The sequence below is a fragment of the Dermacentor variabilis genome, chromosome 9 (assembly GCF_050947875.1).
Source record: "Dermacentor variabilis isolate Ectoservices chromosome 9, ASM5094787v1, whole genome shotgun sequence".
NCBI lineage: Eukaryota > Metazoa > Arthropoda > Arachnida > Ixodida > Ixodidae > Dermacentor > Dermacentor variabilis.
The window spans coordinates 56,285,725-56,302,250 of record NC_134576.1 but is presented as its reverse complement, the minus strand read 5'-3'; the positions used below and the strand labels follow the sequence as shown (position 1 = coordinate 56,302,250).

Here is a 16,526-nt window from a genome sequence, read left to right as displayed (position 1 = left end):
CTCCGAGCAGCAGCACGCGGCGGCGCGATTTCGTGACGGATCCTGCTGAGCACGCGTCAAAATGACGCGCGCGTCCCACCATCCGCGCGTCAACCGCGCCTGAAATCGCGCCATGCGGTTCCACCTTGAGACTTTGAAAACATCCCAAAATAAATGGACAGACACCATACTGTCAACTGTTTATTTCAGAACGACGTAAAAATGCATATCACTGGTGCACACACCTGCATTAGTGTTGGCAAAAAAGATAGAAAAAGTTGACTGTCTGTTAGTCGTGTGTGCTTTAAAAAGTCACATCTATTTCGCATGCAACAGAAAAAGAATGGCAATTCATGCCCCCCCGTAATAGAGGCATGCTCATTCCAGCTTTTACCAAGTCTCTCCGTATGAAAACAATGAACTTATAACCACAAGACTTCACGTAGTCAGCCAATTTCATGTTTTAGTTATTTTTTTTCTTTTATTACGAGGCAGCCGTACGTTAGGCCAACCATTCTATAACCCAATCAAGATACTCAAAAAAGACCAAAGCGCAACCCACGATGATGACCACGCGCAGGCAATGAAGAAATACGACGATAATGATATACAGGCAAGAAAGAAGTGCACAATAATGGCGTAAATGTATTTAAATGGTCATTTACGCCCCATTCTGTTTCACCAATGTATGCTTTCCACAGGACAATGGTATGTCCTATATACTAGTACCGTGCAAGCTGCTTTGACGAATGGATGAGTGTGGTTGTTTTGACATGTATATTATACATAAGCTGCTGCGGCTATTGAAGGGAGAAGATGGGCGGGCTAGTTGGGGGCAGGAAATACCACGTGAATGATATGCTGCTTGCCACAAAAGTGCAATGTTTCATGCGTATAAGGCGCCGCCTGCGTGGCTTTTTCATGTTTGTTATTTTGTCCTCTAGATTCTTAAGGTTTTCAGCAACCCCAAATATCTCGGCAGTTAAAAAGGTGATTTCGGCCAGTTTTGGCGCGTGTACAAGTAATGTTACATTTCCCTTTGCATTCTTATCAGGCGGAGTGCAGAGTGGTCAATCCCAGCGATGACGTTGGTCGGCGAATATTCTTCCGAGCCTCTGACGAAGCGCAAAAACAATGAAAAAAAAATTACCGACGATTACGTTACTTCCTAATGCGAAATTTGAGCGCAGCAAATAAGCTGTTTCACCTTTTCGATAGATTGAGGCCAAGAAATCGAGCAACACATGTATGCGCTATCACAGAATTTTTTTTTTTTTCACACGTATCCCTTTAACAAAGACTCCACTAACAGTTCTTGACAGTCATGAAGGAAGCTTTGTGGTCGGAGAAATAGACTGATATATGTTCGACTTGGTACACCAATGCTTGATTCTCAAAGACGAGATCTATACAAGTGCCTCGCGAGGTTGTCACAGCCGTGGGACGCGTTACGAGCGAGAGGAACGGGATGTTCTCCCGCATAAGTGTTAGGAAATTGCTGTTTGTCTTTATGTCAAGCCGCCACCGATCTGGCTCTCTGATTGCCACCGCACAGGGGTTGCATTGGAGGAGGAGCGAAGAAAGGAATTAAGTTCGAGCCGGCGCTTTGACAACCGGAGACTCGCAGGAAGAGGGGGGAGGGGGGCGGCGTGTACACCCAGCGGCAAACGATGGGGGCAGAAGCGCGCGCAGCAAGCGGACAACACGATAAAGGGAGAGGGAAGAGATAGCAGCGACTGACTGATGCCGCTGACGCCGATAGTGAGTCAACCCCAGCTGCGGAGTTGGTTTCAGGGACAACGAATAACCGGCGCGTCGGCAACTGAAGTGCACCCTATCCGCCACACAAGAACAGGGGGGGGGGACCCTTTCCTCCTCTTTCTGCATGGCGGCGACGGTGTTCTATGCAGTCACGTTATCTTGACTCTCTAGCGGCGTCAGCGGCATCCAGCGGTATCAGTCGGTCGCTGCTAGCGCTGGGGGGATGAAAGGGGGGCGGAGCTGGTTACGAGGCCGACGACGACGCGAAACCCAGGAACGGACGCCAAAGAGCCGCGCTCTAAAAAATAAATAAAATAAGATAGACCGTTAACACAATGTGGATTCACTTTTTAGCGCAGTTGGCGCTTTAGTTACGACCCAACACGATTATGTATCTTAAACCCCTATATAATTTACTCCAATCTAACGAAATCCTCGATATAATGATGTACAAGTTTTTGTAACGCCTTGTCCACAGATCACCATGTAAGTTAAACCTCAACGTGACGGAGTGTGTTTAATTTTTAAGCGCTATTTGAATACACCTTAACTTTACTGGCACCGCGCGAAGAAGTACCGAGGCAATAAATGAAATTTGCCAGGGGCGGAGAAGGCTAAATTACATGCGGTTGTTTCCGAAAGCACCTCATCACATTTGGGGCCCCGCGCTAATGAGAACGGCCTCCGAAGCGGAGCAGGGTCGTCACATCTAGCGGGAAATTCAGCGGGGATTTCACCTGGCTTAATTGTGCGGTGTCGGCGCAGCATATCGCGCATTCGTATCGACATATTCTGCACCGTGTGCAGCTCTCTGTTCGGAGCGTGCCTAGCTGGAGAGCGCTATGCAGCGTTTTATTGGTATGACAATTGCATGCACGGTCAAGGCTGATTTCCGCCGCCGTCGCCGTGAAGTTCCTTATCGAGTCGAAGTGCGATAAGATCGCGGCCGCACGCCTATGCGTGCGATAGGCGCGCGGGAAAGTGTGCGAGGGTGAGGAGAAGATGGTGTCTTCATGCGCGGCGCTTCATGAGTGCGCGAGGTTAGGGGTGGAGGGGGGGCTTATAAATGCGCGTCTCCTACTCCGGACGAAGTTGCACAAGGCGAGGCTGAAAGCGGCCGCACGCTTGAAATCTTGAAATTATTCTGCGATGGAAGCAAAATGCTAGCGACACGAAATCGCTGATGGCTTCGTGTGTGCTGTGTCCTGGAGCGCCCGGTTCGCGCTAAAGCGAGAGTTTGCACGAAGGTGAATTCGTTCACCGCTGCTGCTGACGTCCTTCAACACACCACAGTTGTGACAGTGAGTGCCCGTGGTCATCCACGGGGATGTGTTCATGTTTGTTCGTACGCTCGTGACGCCATGCTTGTAAACTTAACTATAATTGTAGTGAGCGAATGTTTACTTCAATTTATATGGTCCTAAGATGTTTTTCGCTATTTTATAAAAACCCTCTACTTATGTAATGCCCCTACGGGGACATTTAGAGTAATAAACTGGACTGGACCCTTGCTCCATACTTTGCTATCACAATTAATGTTTCGCCTATCAGACAAAACTGCGACCTTGTACTGTGACCAATTATCCCTCGTCACTGTGGGAACAGCAGTGATCAACACGAGAAGCTGCGCCATGCACCCAACGCGAGGGTGATTGAGAAGGATGATGAGCGCCGTGTTAAAAGGGTAAGGCTGCTATGCGTGTACTCTTGTGCCGTAGACAGGACGGAGAAATCAGCTCTGATTTTCGATTTCATAGTGTGGGCTGTACCCGGTTGCAGTGCAATACCGGGACAACCCGTGGCACTGGAGAGGCAAGCCCCGTCCGAGCGCCGCCTTACAAAAATAGGATTAATATCGTCAGACCCATTACAGGGCCGTATCAGATATTAAGCTGATAAGAACAGATACTACACTTGATCTTAGCCGATAGGCCGAGAAGCGATGCTACGAGCAACGTCGCGATGTAGCCCGCTTCAAAGAAACCTACAACATGGAGCCATTGAAGTGCGAGGTAGAACTACATTTCTCAAATAAATGGCCAAATTTAACAATAAAACAATATCGTTCCCAATATTCATAACATGTAGGCAATACAACTTTTATTTTAAAGCCCAATAAATTTTACTTATAACGTTTCCAATTCGAAACAACAATCTACGCACCATGCGTTTCAGTATGACGACCGTTTAGGTTTGTGGCGCCATCCCGTGGCTAAAATGATAACTTAGCCGTCTCGCTATGGTCACGCCGGCTTTGTTTCCATAACGGGAATCCCGTGGGCCCGCGCAAACCACGGCGCCACGGGTCCATGGCCTGTAGTGTAGGTATGGTGTATTGGAATAGACCAGTGTATCGTGCGTGCAACATTATGGGAGAACCTGTTACGCTTCTGCGATGACGTCATCACTACGGCGCTGCGATCGACCGGCGTGCCTAGCGCGGGAAATTTAAACATGCTGTGAAAAAGCCCGCATATATAAATTAAAACGGTCTCAAATCAATTGAAGTTATTATAACTCATAAAAAATAAATAGTACGAACTGTTAGGATACATCAATAAGGCCGACTAAGCTTGCACGTTTCCAACTACAGATCATGCAGCGTTCCTGATTGTATGCTCTGCGTTTCGGTTGCAGAAGCCAAACACTTGTCTACTCGTTCCGTTCGGTAAGCACGCATATGCTTTTAGCATTTCGAAACACACGGCGATAAGAAGCCCGGAAGGAGCACCTGCACTGCGCCTGGTGGGTTGCGCGGGATTCCTTTCAAGTTGCATCAGCCAGAAAGGCGGTCCCCATGTTTCACTGAAGAAAACAAACAAGCAAACTAACTAACGCGCACCCACAGACACACACACAAGGACATTTACAAATCCAGCGCTTCCCGTGCACATAAAGAATGCGCGACCGCGGCAGGAAAAACCACAGCAAGCAATCAGCGAGCTCTGTACGTACACGCATGACCTTAGCGACAACCATAACTGCTGATCCCGGAGGCCGGGTGTTGCACCCTTATTTTTCATCTTGCCAGCATTGACTCAAGGCTGCAGCGACAGATGACGCTGCAGTTGACCGGCGAGCTGTCAAGAGTTATCAAAATGTCAAGACCTTCTTTCGTTGTCAGGTACAATGAGTGGGAAAAAAACTTGGCTGGGCGTTACGTATTTGTGTACCGGAAATAATTGCACAGAGAAGAATAAAGAGTTAGTGGAATGCATAAGTGCTGATATTAAGGATTTCGGGAATGATGCTGAAATTATCCTAATAGGTGGCATGAATGCCCACATACAGGATTTAGATGACTATACCGACAACAACAGGAAGTCAATGCTAGACCTTTGTGAGCAACATAAGCCAATATATATATGGAACCACAAGAAAAAACAACAGTAAAGGGGAAGAGAAATGCAGCCATAATGAATCATAGAGCGCTATGGGGATACAATAGGTACGGGGTGCTCCGGGGTATGTGGAAAGGTGTAATGGTTCCAGGATTTACATATGGAAATGCGGTTGTTTGCTTGAAATAAGAGGCACAATGAGGGCCCGATGTGAACCAGATGTCAGTGGGTAGCCTCGCATTGGGCGCTCATGGGAACACAACAAATGAAGCTGTGCAGGGTGATATGGGCTGGACTAGTTTTCAAGTGAGGGACGCTCACAGTAAAATTTAGTATGAAGAACGACTGAGGAACATTGAAGAAAGTAAATGGGCTGGGAGAGTGTTTAGGTATCTGTACCGGGAAAACATTGATTCACAGCGGAGTAAAAGAACTAGGAAGCTTACCAGCAAGTATGCGGCCTTTAGGGTGGGCAACACAGGAACAAAAAACCAAGCGGAAAGTCAAAGTGGCTGAAATATTCTCAAGGGTGGCGGCAATGGAAAAGAAACCTGCTATGAGTAACTACTTAAGAGGAAAAAACGAAATCAGGAAAGAAAAGCAGTTATGATAACTCAAAGGGAAGCTCATTACTTTTCGAAGCGAGATCGGGATGCCTTAGAACACGCACCTATAAAGCGAGATACAAGAACGAAGAAGAAGCATGTGCTTGCTGCGGTAAAGCTAGGGAAACGATGGAGCATGTTCTATTAGAATGTGAATACATCTGCCCAGCGGTCCATTTAGGCACCACTGGCCTCCTTCCTGGAAGCCCTTGGGTTCAGCGAGAGCAGGGGAAAAGTAAACATTTCCGCAATGGATATTCGTACGAGGCGATTGGAAGATTGGTGGAAGTAGGGAAAAGACAGAAAACGGAGACTTACAAAAGCAAAGTTCGCAATAGGGGATCAGAAAATTTGGTTGCGGGGGTTCATATTGTTTTTTTTCTTGTTTAGCCTATAGGTAGGACACAAGGTAATATAATTGCAAGAGCATGGCGGCGAAACCCACCGCGCCGTACCAAAGGGGACACTCATAACATCCATCCATCCATCCGAGCTCCAGCACGCCAGGCCGTGACCAGAAAATAAGGCACGTTTTTACCGCCGGGCGACACATTGCCCTATTCCAATACACCATAGTGTAGGAAGGAGGCCAGTGGTGCCTAAATGGACCGCTGGGCAGATGTATTCACATTCTAATAGAACATGCTCCATCGTTTCCCTAGCTTTACCGCAGCAAGCACATGCTTCTTCTTCGTTCTTGTATCTCGCTTTATAGGTGCGTGTTCTAAGGCATCCCGATCTCGCTTCGAAAAGTAATGAGCTTCCCTTTGAGTTATCATAACTGCTTTTCTTTCCTGATTTCGTTTTTTCCTCTTAAGTAGTTACTCATGGCAGGTTTCTTTTCCATTGCCGCCACCCTTGAGAATATTTCAGCCACTTTGACTTTCCGCTTGGTTTTTTGTTCCTGTGTTGCCCACCCTAAAGGCCGCATACTTGCTGGTAAGCTTCCTAGTTCTTTTACTCCGCTGTGAATCAATGTTTTCCCGGTACAGATACCTAAACACTCTCCCAGCCCATTTACTTTCTTCAATGTTCCTCAGTCGTTCTTCATACTAAATTTTACTGTGAGCGTCCCTCACTTGAAAACTAGTCCAGCCCATATCACCCTGCACAGCTTCATTTGTTGTGTTCCCATGAGCGCCCAATGCGAGGCTACCCACTGACATCTGGTTCACATCGGGCCCTCATTGTGCCTCTTATTTCAAGCAAACAACCGCATTTCCATATGTAAATCCTGGAACCATTACACCTTTCCACATACCCCGGAGCACCCCGTACCTATTGTATCCCCATAGCGCTCTATGATTCATTATGGCTGCATTTCTCTTCCCCTTTACTGTTGTTTTTTCTTGTGGTTCCATATATATATTGGCTTATGTTGCTCACAAAGGTCTAGCATTGACTTCCTGTTGTTGTCGGTATAGTCATCTAAATCCTGTATGTGGGCATTCATGCCACCTATTAGGATAATTTCAGCATCATTCCCGAAATCCTTAATATCAGCACTTATGCATTCCACTAACTCTTTATTCTTCTCTGTGCAATTATTTCCGGTACACAAATACGTAACGCCCAGCCAAGTTTTTTTCCCACTCATTGTACCTGACAACGAAAGAAGGTCTTGACATTTTGATAACTCTTGACAGCTCGCCGGTCAACTGCAGCGTCATCTGTCGCTGCAGCCTTGAGTCAATGCTGGCAAGATGAAAAATAAGGGTGCAACACCCGGCCTCCGGGATCAGCAGTTATGGTTGTCGCTAAGGTCATGCGTGTACGTACAGAGCTCGCTGATTGCTTGCTGTGGTTTTTCCTGCCGCGGTCGCGCATTCTTTATGTGCACGGGAAGCGCTGGATTTGTAAATGTCCTTGTGTGTGTGTCTGTGGGTGCGCGTTAGTTAGTTTGCTTGTTTGTTTTCTTCAGTGAAACATGGGGACCGCCTTTCTGGCTGATGCAACTTGAAAGGAATCCCGCGCAACCCACCAGGCGCAGTGCAGGTGCTCCTTCCGGGCTTCTTATCGCCGTGTGTTTCGAAATGCTAAAAGCATATGCGTGCTTACCGAACGGAACGAGTAGACAAGTGTTTGGCTTCTGCAACCGAAACGCAGAGCATACAATCAGGAACGCTGCATGATCTGTAGTTGGAAACGTGCAAGCTTAGTCGGCCTTATTGATGTATCCTAACAGTTCGTACTATTTATTTTTTATGAGTTATAATAACTTCAATTGATTTGAGACCGTTTTAATTTATATATGCGGGCTTTTTCACAGCATGTTTAAATTTCCCGCGCTAGGCACGCCGGTCGATCGCAGCGCCGTAGTGATGACGTCATCGCAGAAGCGTAACAGGTTCTCCCATAATGTTGCACGCACGATACACTGGTCTATTCCAATACACCATACCTACACTACAGGCCATGGACCCGTGGCGCCGTGGTTTGCGCGGGCCCACGGGATTCCCGTTATGGAAACAAAGCCGGCGTGACCATAGCGAGACGGCTAAGTTATCATTTTAGCCACGGGATGGCGCCACAAACCTAAACGGTCGTCATACTGAAACGCATGGTGCGTAGATTGTTGTTTCGAATTGGAAACGTTATAAGTAAAATTTATTGGGCTTTAAAATAAAAGTTGTATTGCCTACATGTTATGAATATTGGGAACGATATTGTTTTATTGTTAAATTTGGCCATTTATTTGAGAAATGTAGTTCTACCTCGCACTTCACTGGCTCCATGTTGTAGGTTTCTTTGAAGCGGGCTACATCGCGACGTTGCTCGTAGCATCGCTTCTCGGCCTATCGGCTAAGATCAAGTGTAGTATCTGTTCTTATCAGCTTAATATCTGATACGGCCCTGTAATGGGTCTGACGATATTAATCCTATTTTTGTAAGGCGGCGCTCGGACGGGGCTTGCCTCTCCAGTGCCACGGGTTGTCCCGGTATTGCACTGCAACCGGGTACAGCCCACACTACGAAATCGAAAATCAGAGCTGATTTCTCCGTCCTGTCTACGGCACAAGAGTACACGCATAGCAGCCTTACCCTTTTAACACGGCGCTCATCATCCTTCTCAATCACCCTCGCGTTGGGTGCATGACGCAGCTTCTCGTGTTGATCACTGCTGTTCCCACAGTGACGAGGGATAATTGGTCACAGTACAAGGTCGCAGTTTTGTCTGATAGGCGAAACATTAATTGTGATAGCAAAGTGTGGAGCAAGGGTCCAGTCCAGTTTATTACTCTAAATGTCCCCCGTAGGGGCATTACATAAGTAGAGGGTTTTTATAAAATAGCGAAAAACATCTTAGGACCATATAAATTGAAGTAAACATTCGCTCACTACAATTATAGTTAAGTTTACAAGCATGGCGTCACGAGCGTACGAACAAACATGAACACATCCCCGTGGATGACCACGGGCACTCACTGTCACAACTGTGGTGTGTTGAAGGACGTCAGCAGCAGCGGTGAACGAATTCACCTTCGTGCAAACTCTCGCTTTAGCGCGAACCGGGCGCTCCAGGACACAGCACACACGAAGCCATCAGCGATTTCGTGTCGCTAGCATTTTGCTTCCATCGCAGAATAATTTCAAGATTTCAAGCGTGCGGCCGCTTTCAGCCTCGCCTTGTGCAACTTCGTCCGGAGTAGGAGACGCGCATTTATAAGCCCCCCCTCCACCCCTAACCTCGCGCACTCATGAAGCGCCGCGCATGAAGACACCATCTTCTCCTCACCCTCGCACACTTTCCCGCGCGCCTATCGCACGCATACGGCGTGCGGCCGCGATCTTATCGCACTTCGACTCGATAAGGAACTTCACGGCGACGGCGGCGGAAATCAGCCTTGACCGTGCATGCAATTGTCATACCAATAAAACGCTGCATAGCGCTCTCCAGCTAGGCACGCTCCGAACAGAGAGCTGCACACGGTGCAGAATATGTCGATACGAATGCGCGATATGCTGCGCCGACACCGCACAATTAAGCCAGGTGAAATCCCCGCTGAATTTCCCGCTAGATGTGACGACCCTGCTCCGCTTCGGAGGCCGTTCTCATTAGCGCGGGGCCCCAAATGTGATGAGGTGCTTTCGGAAACAACCGCATGTAATTTAGCCTTCTCCGCCCCTGGCAAATTTCATTTATTGCCTCGGTACTTCTTCGCGCGGTGCCAGTAAAGTTAAGGTGTATTCAAATAGCGCTTAAAAATTAAACACACTCCGTCACGTTGAGGTTTAACTTACATGGTGATCTGTGGACAAGGCGTTACAAAAACTTGTACATCATTATATCGAGGATTTCGTTAGATTGGAGTAAATTATATAGGGGTTTAAGATACATAATCGTTTTGGGTCATAACTAAAGCGCCATCAGCACTAATTAACTGAATCCACATTGCGTTACCGGTCCATTTTGATTTTAATTATTTTTTTCATTGTTTTTGCGCTTCGTCACAGGCTCGGAAGATGATTCGCTAACCGACGTCATCGCTGGGATTGACCACTGTGCACTCCGCCTGATAAGAACGCAAAGGGAAATGTAACATTACTTGTAGACGTGCCAAAACTGGCCGAAATCACCTTTTTAACTGCCGAGATATTTGGGGTTGCTGAAAACCTTAAGAATCTAGAGGACAAAATAACAAACATGAAAAAGCCACGCAGGCGGCGCCTTATACGCATGAAACATTGCACTTTTGTGGCAAGCAGCATATAATTCATGTGGTATTTCCTGCCCCCAACTAGCCCGCCCATCTTCTCCCTTCAATAGCCGCAGCAGCTTATGTATAATATACATGTCAAAACAACCACACTCATCCATTCGTCAAAGCAACTTGCACGGTACTAGTATATAGGACATACCATTTTCCTGTGGAAAGCATACATTGGTGAAACAGAATGGGGCGTAAATGACCATTTAAATACATTTGCGCCATTATTGTGCACTTCTTTCTTGCCTGTATATCATTATCGTCGTATTTCTTCATTGCCTGCGCGTGGTCATCATCGTGGGTTGCGCTTTGGTCTTTTTTGAGTATCTTGATTGGGTTATAGAATGGTTGGCCTAACGTACGGCTGCCTCGTAATAAAAGAAAAAAAATAAATAAAACATGAAATTGGCTGACTACGTGAAGTCTTGCGGTTATAAGTTCATTGTTTTCATACGGAGATACTTGGTAAAAGCTGGAATGAGCATGCCTCTATTACGGGGGGGGGGGGCATGAATTGGCATTCTTTTTCTGTTGCATGCGAAATAGATGTGACTTTTTAAAGCACACAGGACTAACAGACAGTCAACTTTTTCTATCTTTTTTGCCAACACTAATGCAGGTGTGTGCACCAGTGATATGCATTTTTACGTCGTTCTGAAATAAACAGTTGACAGTATGGTGTCTGTCCATTTATTTTGGGATGTTTTCAAAGTCTCAAGGTGGAACCGCATGGCGCGATTTCAGGCGCGGTTGACGCGCGGATGGTGGGACGCGCGCGTCATTTTGACGCGTGCTCAGCAGGATCCGTCACGAAATCGCGCCGCCGCGTGCTGCTGCTCGGAGTAGAAAAAAACGCGGCGCGTCCACCAATCAGAGTTCAGGTAAGTCACGTGGCATTTGGTCACGTGGCATTTTGGTTCTTTTTTTGCCACCAGATGGCCCTGCTCTCTGCACATCTCTAGAGTTACTGTATATGCTACCACAGGTAGCAGAGTTGCGCGTAGGTCCGCCATCTTGCCTAGGAAGCAACCAAATCTATGCGGCGAAGCCGCACTCCGTTTTTGCTGGCGGCATGCCTACCGTATCGTCAATCGACCGGTGGTGGCTTTGCATCGCTTTTGGACTGCTTGTCGGCCTAATCGCTACAAAGCGCATCGAAACAGCTGACTGCATAAGATCGTCAAGAAAAAGGCGCCGAGATCGGTCGCCACCGAAGCTTCGGCCTAGCGTATCCGCCGAGTCCGTCTGCACGCTCTCGGCGCGCCTAGGCTCAGGAATCAAGAAGTCTAACACGGATAAATCACTCTATACTTCAGCTTTCGCATCGGTGTTCTTAAATAAACCATTTTTCATGTTTACAGCGCCAGCACAAGTAGCGATGAGCGCCGATGTGACGCGTCATAAACACAGGTATATATGTGCTGTCGAGGAAGGCTCCCGGCACTAGCCCGCGCTTCTCTGACGAAGATATATGACTAGACAGACGTGTCGACTGAAAGGCATCACTGAACTAAGAAAACGTTGCATATCCTTCGCGTGAAGAACAAGAAACAGCTATCCAAATCAGTAGTAACAGCCCATACGGCGTCTCGGGTCGGCGGTTCATTTAGGACTTTTTTCAAAGGTAAAATGCCAGTCGCAAGTGAAAATAGATGTTGTGGCACTTCCGAGCATGCTACTGAATACGGACAGCAAAATTTTCTTTGTGGTACAGGCGTGAATTTTATATGCAGGGCGATAGCGCATCTACCATGACTGAGCGAGACATCTCTGAAATTAAAATTGCTTCTCGATCCTTGACATGGCAGATTATCCACTCCTATTCTCCTCCTGGCGTGCGTGGCGCAGTGGTGAAGTATCGGGCTTGGGACCTGTAGGTCCGACGATCGAATCCTGGTCAGAGCTTTTTCTTTTTTTTTTAATGCACCAAATCGCTCTCTGTTGCTTTTTGTATTCCAACAAAATATATACAGTGTCCAGGCACCGCGTATTTAACGCGCTACAGTTATTTTTCGCACCAGTACTCAGTGCCTCTGAGTACGCCGGGCCTGCCCAGCATCCAGCGCGCGGCACTGGGCCCATAATCCGGCGCTGCACTGAACACTGGATAGTGGGTACTCGGTTTTGCATTAGAGATACCTGCTTATGTGCCAAACCTCTCAACGTGTAGGCACTCTAAAACATTACTGGTGAATCAATGACCCACCATTAGTATTTCGACACTGGTACCCCATTAGACTTGCTGCAGAAACGTACCCACCTACTAGCAGGCACTGAATATCAGCCACACTGGATATCAGCCACACCTGCAAGAACCACTTCATTATGTGCCTTTTCACTGCAGGGATTCCAAAAGTAACCTTCTGTGGGAGTGTAGTGAAGGTTTTTCTCTCACAGGATTGACATAGCTACATTGACATAGCTATATAGCTAGCTCTCCGCAGCTCGCCCGCACGCGAACACCGAACGCCAAGGTCGGCCGAATTCGCTTTGAATTTGACTGGCGATAACTCGTGTCAATCCAGTTCGCTGCAGCGGCGGCATCGTGAAATACAAAAATTGGCCCGAGCATCTGCTTCTCTGCAATGCACGGTTGCTTGACGACCACGTGATGACGCTCTGCCAATAGAAGCGCTAGCGGTGTGATAAAACAGACGCGCAACTCTGCTACCTGTGGTAGCATATACAGTAATTCTACGCTTCTCGACGGAACCTCCTTGGCGGAATTTTTTTTTTCTCTCGGAAGAAGTGGCGCGCGCGTGAAGGAAAATATGTGCTACCGTGATTTCGTTCGCGCATCGTGTTGGTTCGCGCATCGTGCTCACCTAAAATGAACAAAGCAACCTTCAACGAGGCCCTAATAACTAAAGTGGAGAAGCGTCGCGTCTCATCGCTAATACTGGCAAGACAATTTTCTAATAATATTAACAGTGTATGGTGCTCGCTCTCTTCTCAACCACGCAGGCCGCACCCACATGTACCTCCTGACCCGCATTTTTTCTTGCTTCAGTATCAGCATTCCCCTTAATAGTAGCAATCGCCTCTTCCGCTCGGTAGTAAGCAGCCGACCCTCCTTTGTATATGTGAAGTTGTAAACAAGCAGCGGCTTCTCAGCATGTGGAAGGTACATAGTCGCAGTTTCGCACACAATATTGCTGCTTGAAATTAAGCTTGATAAGTACACTTCGGGAAGAAATGTCGCTGTATAGTTACGCTCAGATTATTTTTATTGTAATGTTCTGTAAGTTTAAGGGCATATTATATATGCGGTAACAGAGACAATACATGTCGTTGAGAGTTATGTTGTCTGGCAACCCGGAAAACGCGGCGCGAAAGCGCCGCTTCTTTGTTTCGTACGGGTGCTCGCGCGTCGGCGGCAACGCGGGCGTTTGCTGCCCGTCTCGTTTTTCGCTCGCGAAAAACGCGCCATGCGGTTCCAGCTTCATGGTGGTGAACACGGCGCAAGGAATGCTTGAGTTAGCAAAAGCCTTTTTCGGGCGTGAGCACAAGAAAAATACATATATCAAGAAAGCATGCGTTACAAACCCAATAGCGAAAAAAAACTAACACACGACAAACTCTCCACAAAGCGAGTTAATTGAGAATGTTGTCTAAAGGCCCAACACACGACGTGTTATGAAGTTCAAACTATTTACGTCAAGTCCAACGACGTAGCCGCGTAGCCTCGTCGTCGCTGTTTCCAACGACACGTTGTTGGGCCCGTCGATGCGTCGTGGACTCAAACGTCGCTGCCTCCGACGTTCGTCCCTCTGTTGACCGGGTCAGGGAGACAGGGCAGTGGCGTGACAGAGGCGCCTGTATCGCCCGGTCGACTCCTCTTAGCCTGCGTATCGAAGCCGCAGGTAGTCCGGGAAAGGGCTCCGTCAGCCTGCAGCTGTGCGGTCTCCGGTGGAGTGCCCACTCAGCTCGCGAGTCGCGGACGGGCAGCTGAAGATCAGCTTCCACTGGGTTGCAGCCGTCTCCGAACAGGGCCTCCAGCGAGCAAAAAGAGACACGTAGCCGAAGAGAGCGGCCGCTCTCTTCGGCTACGTGTCTCCTTTTGTCTTGTCTTGTCGAGTCTTGTGTGTTCAACTGTGGCGCGTACCCACTATGGGGGATTCGCCAAGAAGCAGGCGGTTCCCGTGGGCCACGTAGCTCTGCGTGAACTTTTGCACTTCTTCTTCTTTCATATATAGTGTTCTTTTTATTCGGAGTCTCTAATGTTCTATAACTTCCTCAATTTTTATTTTTTCCACAGACTCCTCGTGCTTTCTTGTCATTTTCTTATCTCCTGCTCTTCTTTCTTTATTTATTGGCTCATTACAGATTCGTGTGAACTATTCCAGAAGTACCCCAACAAGGACCATAAATTCTAAGTAATTATAGGTCTTGCAAGGCTTATCTCACATCACATTATACCGTACACTACTCAGGGGTCCAGAATTAAGACAAAGCGAACAGGTTTGCAGGTGGCTTATACAGCATACAGGGTGTCCCAGCTAACTTGTACCAAGATTTTAAAAATACCCAAGAGCTCTAGAGAAATCGTACCGACTGCAAAACAGCCATAGTCGTATGTACTTACGGCCAGCATCTTTTTCATCGCGAGGTGTTACGTAGTTAATTACTTTTAATTAGTGAACTTTTTAATTATTGTTTCTATCGCTAACGTATCAAATACAAAGTTCTCGGGCACAATATATATATATATATATATATATATATATATATATATATATATATATATATATATATATATATATATATATATATATATATTGTCGCGAAGCACTTTGAACAGTAAGCGTTCGCGACTAGAACGTTGGAGCAGCAAGAGGTAGTGTAGCCGACAGAGCACCGAAACAAGGTTGTTCCTTCTCGTCGTCGTTGTCTCTCTCCTAGCCACAGCCCCACTGCTCCCTATTTTACAGTACAGTTATCTCCCCCGCGGAAAAGGAAGCCGTCCCGGTGACCTACGGGTAGGACAGCACAGGCGGATCATAGTAGGGCTTAAGACGCTGGGCATGCACAATTTCGCGGCCACGACGGCGATGATCCAAAGGTAGCTCGAGGGGTTCCACAATATAGTTGACTGGAGACGTTTGTTTGATCACGCGGTATGGGCCTTGGAACTTCGACGCGAGTTTCGGTGACAGTCCAGTGGTCGAGGCTGGAACCCAAAGCCACACTAGCGAGCCAGGAGCATAGGATACAGGAGCATTGGAACTTTCTCGATGGTGCTTCTGGCGTTGCTGGTCTTCTGACGTAAGTATACGGGAAAGCTTGCGACACTCTTCTGCGTGTGCAGCAGCTTCGGATAGGGTAGTTGTTTCCGTGGAGTCAGGGCGGTACGGAAGGATAGTATCCATTGTGGAAAAAGGTTCGCGTCCGTACAGGAGAAAGAAGGGCGAAAATCCCGTGGTAGTCTGCGTGGCGGTGTTGTAAGCGTAGGTCAGAAAAGGTAGAACATGGTCCCATTTGGTTTGGTCGGATGCAACGTACATGGCCAGCATGTCACCAAGAGTGCGATTAAAGCGCTCGGTCATGCCATTAGTCTGCGGATGATACGCACTAGTGGTGCGATGAATGATGCGGCATTCTTTGAGGAGAGCGTCGATGACGTCGGATAGGAAGACGCGGCCTCTGTCACTGAGTAATTCCCTGGGAGCTCCGTGGCGAAGGATGATGTGGCGCAGGAGAAACCAGGCGACGTCACGTGCAGAAGCGCTGGACAAAGGGGAAGTTTCCGCATAGCGCGTAAGATGGTCGATGGCCACGATTACCCAGCGATTGCCATCGGATGTGGTTGGCAGAGGTCCATAAATGTCGATGCCGACTCGATCAAAAGCAGGTGCTGGGCAAGGTAAAGGCTGCAATGGGGTGGTTGAACGACGAGGGGAATCTTTACGGCGTTGGCAAACCAAACAGGAGCGGACATAATGATGGATGAATCGATACATCCCCCGCCAGTAGTAACGAAGGCGTAGACGCGCGTATGTCCTCAGTACCCCTGCATGCGCGCATTGGGGATCGTCGTGGAACGCTGCGCAAATATCCGAACGCAGGTGTCGCGGGATGACAAGCAACCATTTGCGGCCGTCCGGGAGGTAGTTGCGACGGTACAGGAGCCC

General features: G+C 47.8%; 2 non-coding genes across 2 annotated transcripts; one reads left to right on the top strand and one right to left on the bottom strand.

Annotated features, from left to right (window-relative positions):
• Positions 1-3,493: 3,493 nt before the first annotated feature.
• On the bottom strand, positions 3,494-3,684 carry LOC142558668 (U2 spliceosomal RNA). Its single transcript, XR_012823082.1, has one exon. It is a non-coding gene; the product is annotated as a U2 spliceosomal RNA (small nuclear RNA).
• A 4,784-nt stretch (positions 3,685-8,468) lies between these two features.
• LOC142558670 (U2 spliceosomal RNA) lies at positions 8,469-8,659 on the top strand. Its single transcript, XR_012823083.1, has one exon. It is a non-coding gene; the product is annotated as a U2 spliceosomal RNA (small nuclear RNA).
• The last annotated feature ends 7,867 nt before the right edge of the window (positions 8,660-16,526 follow it).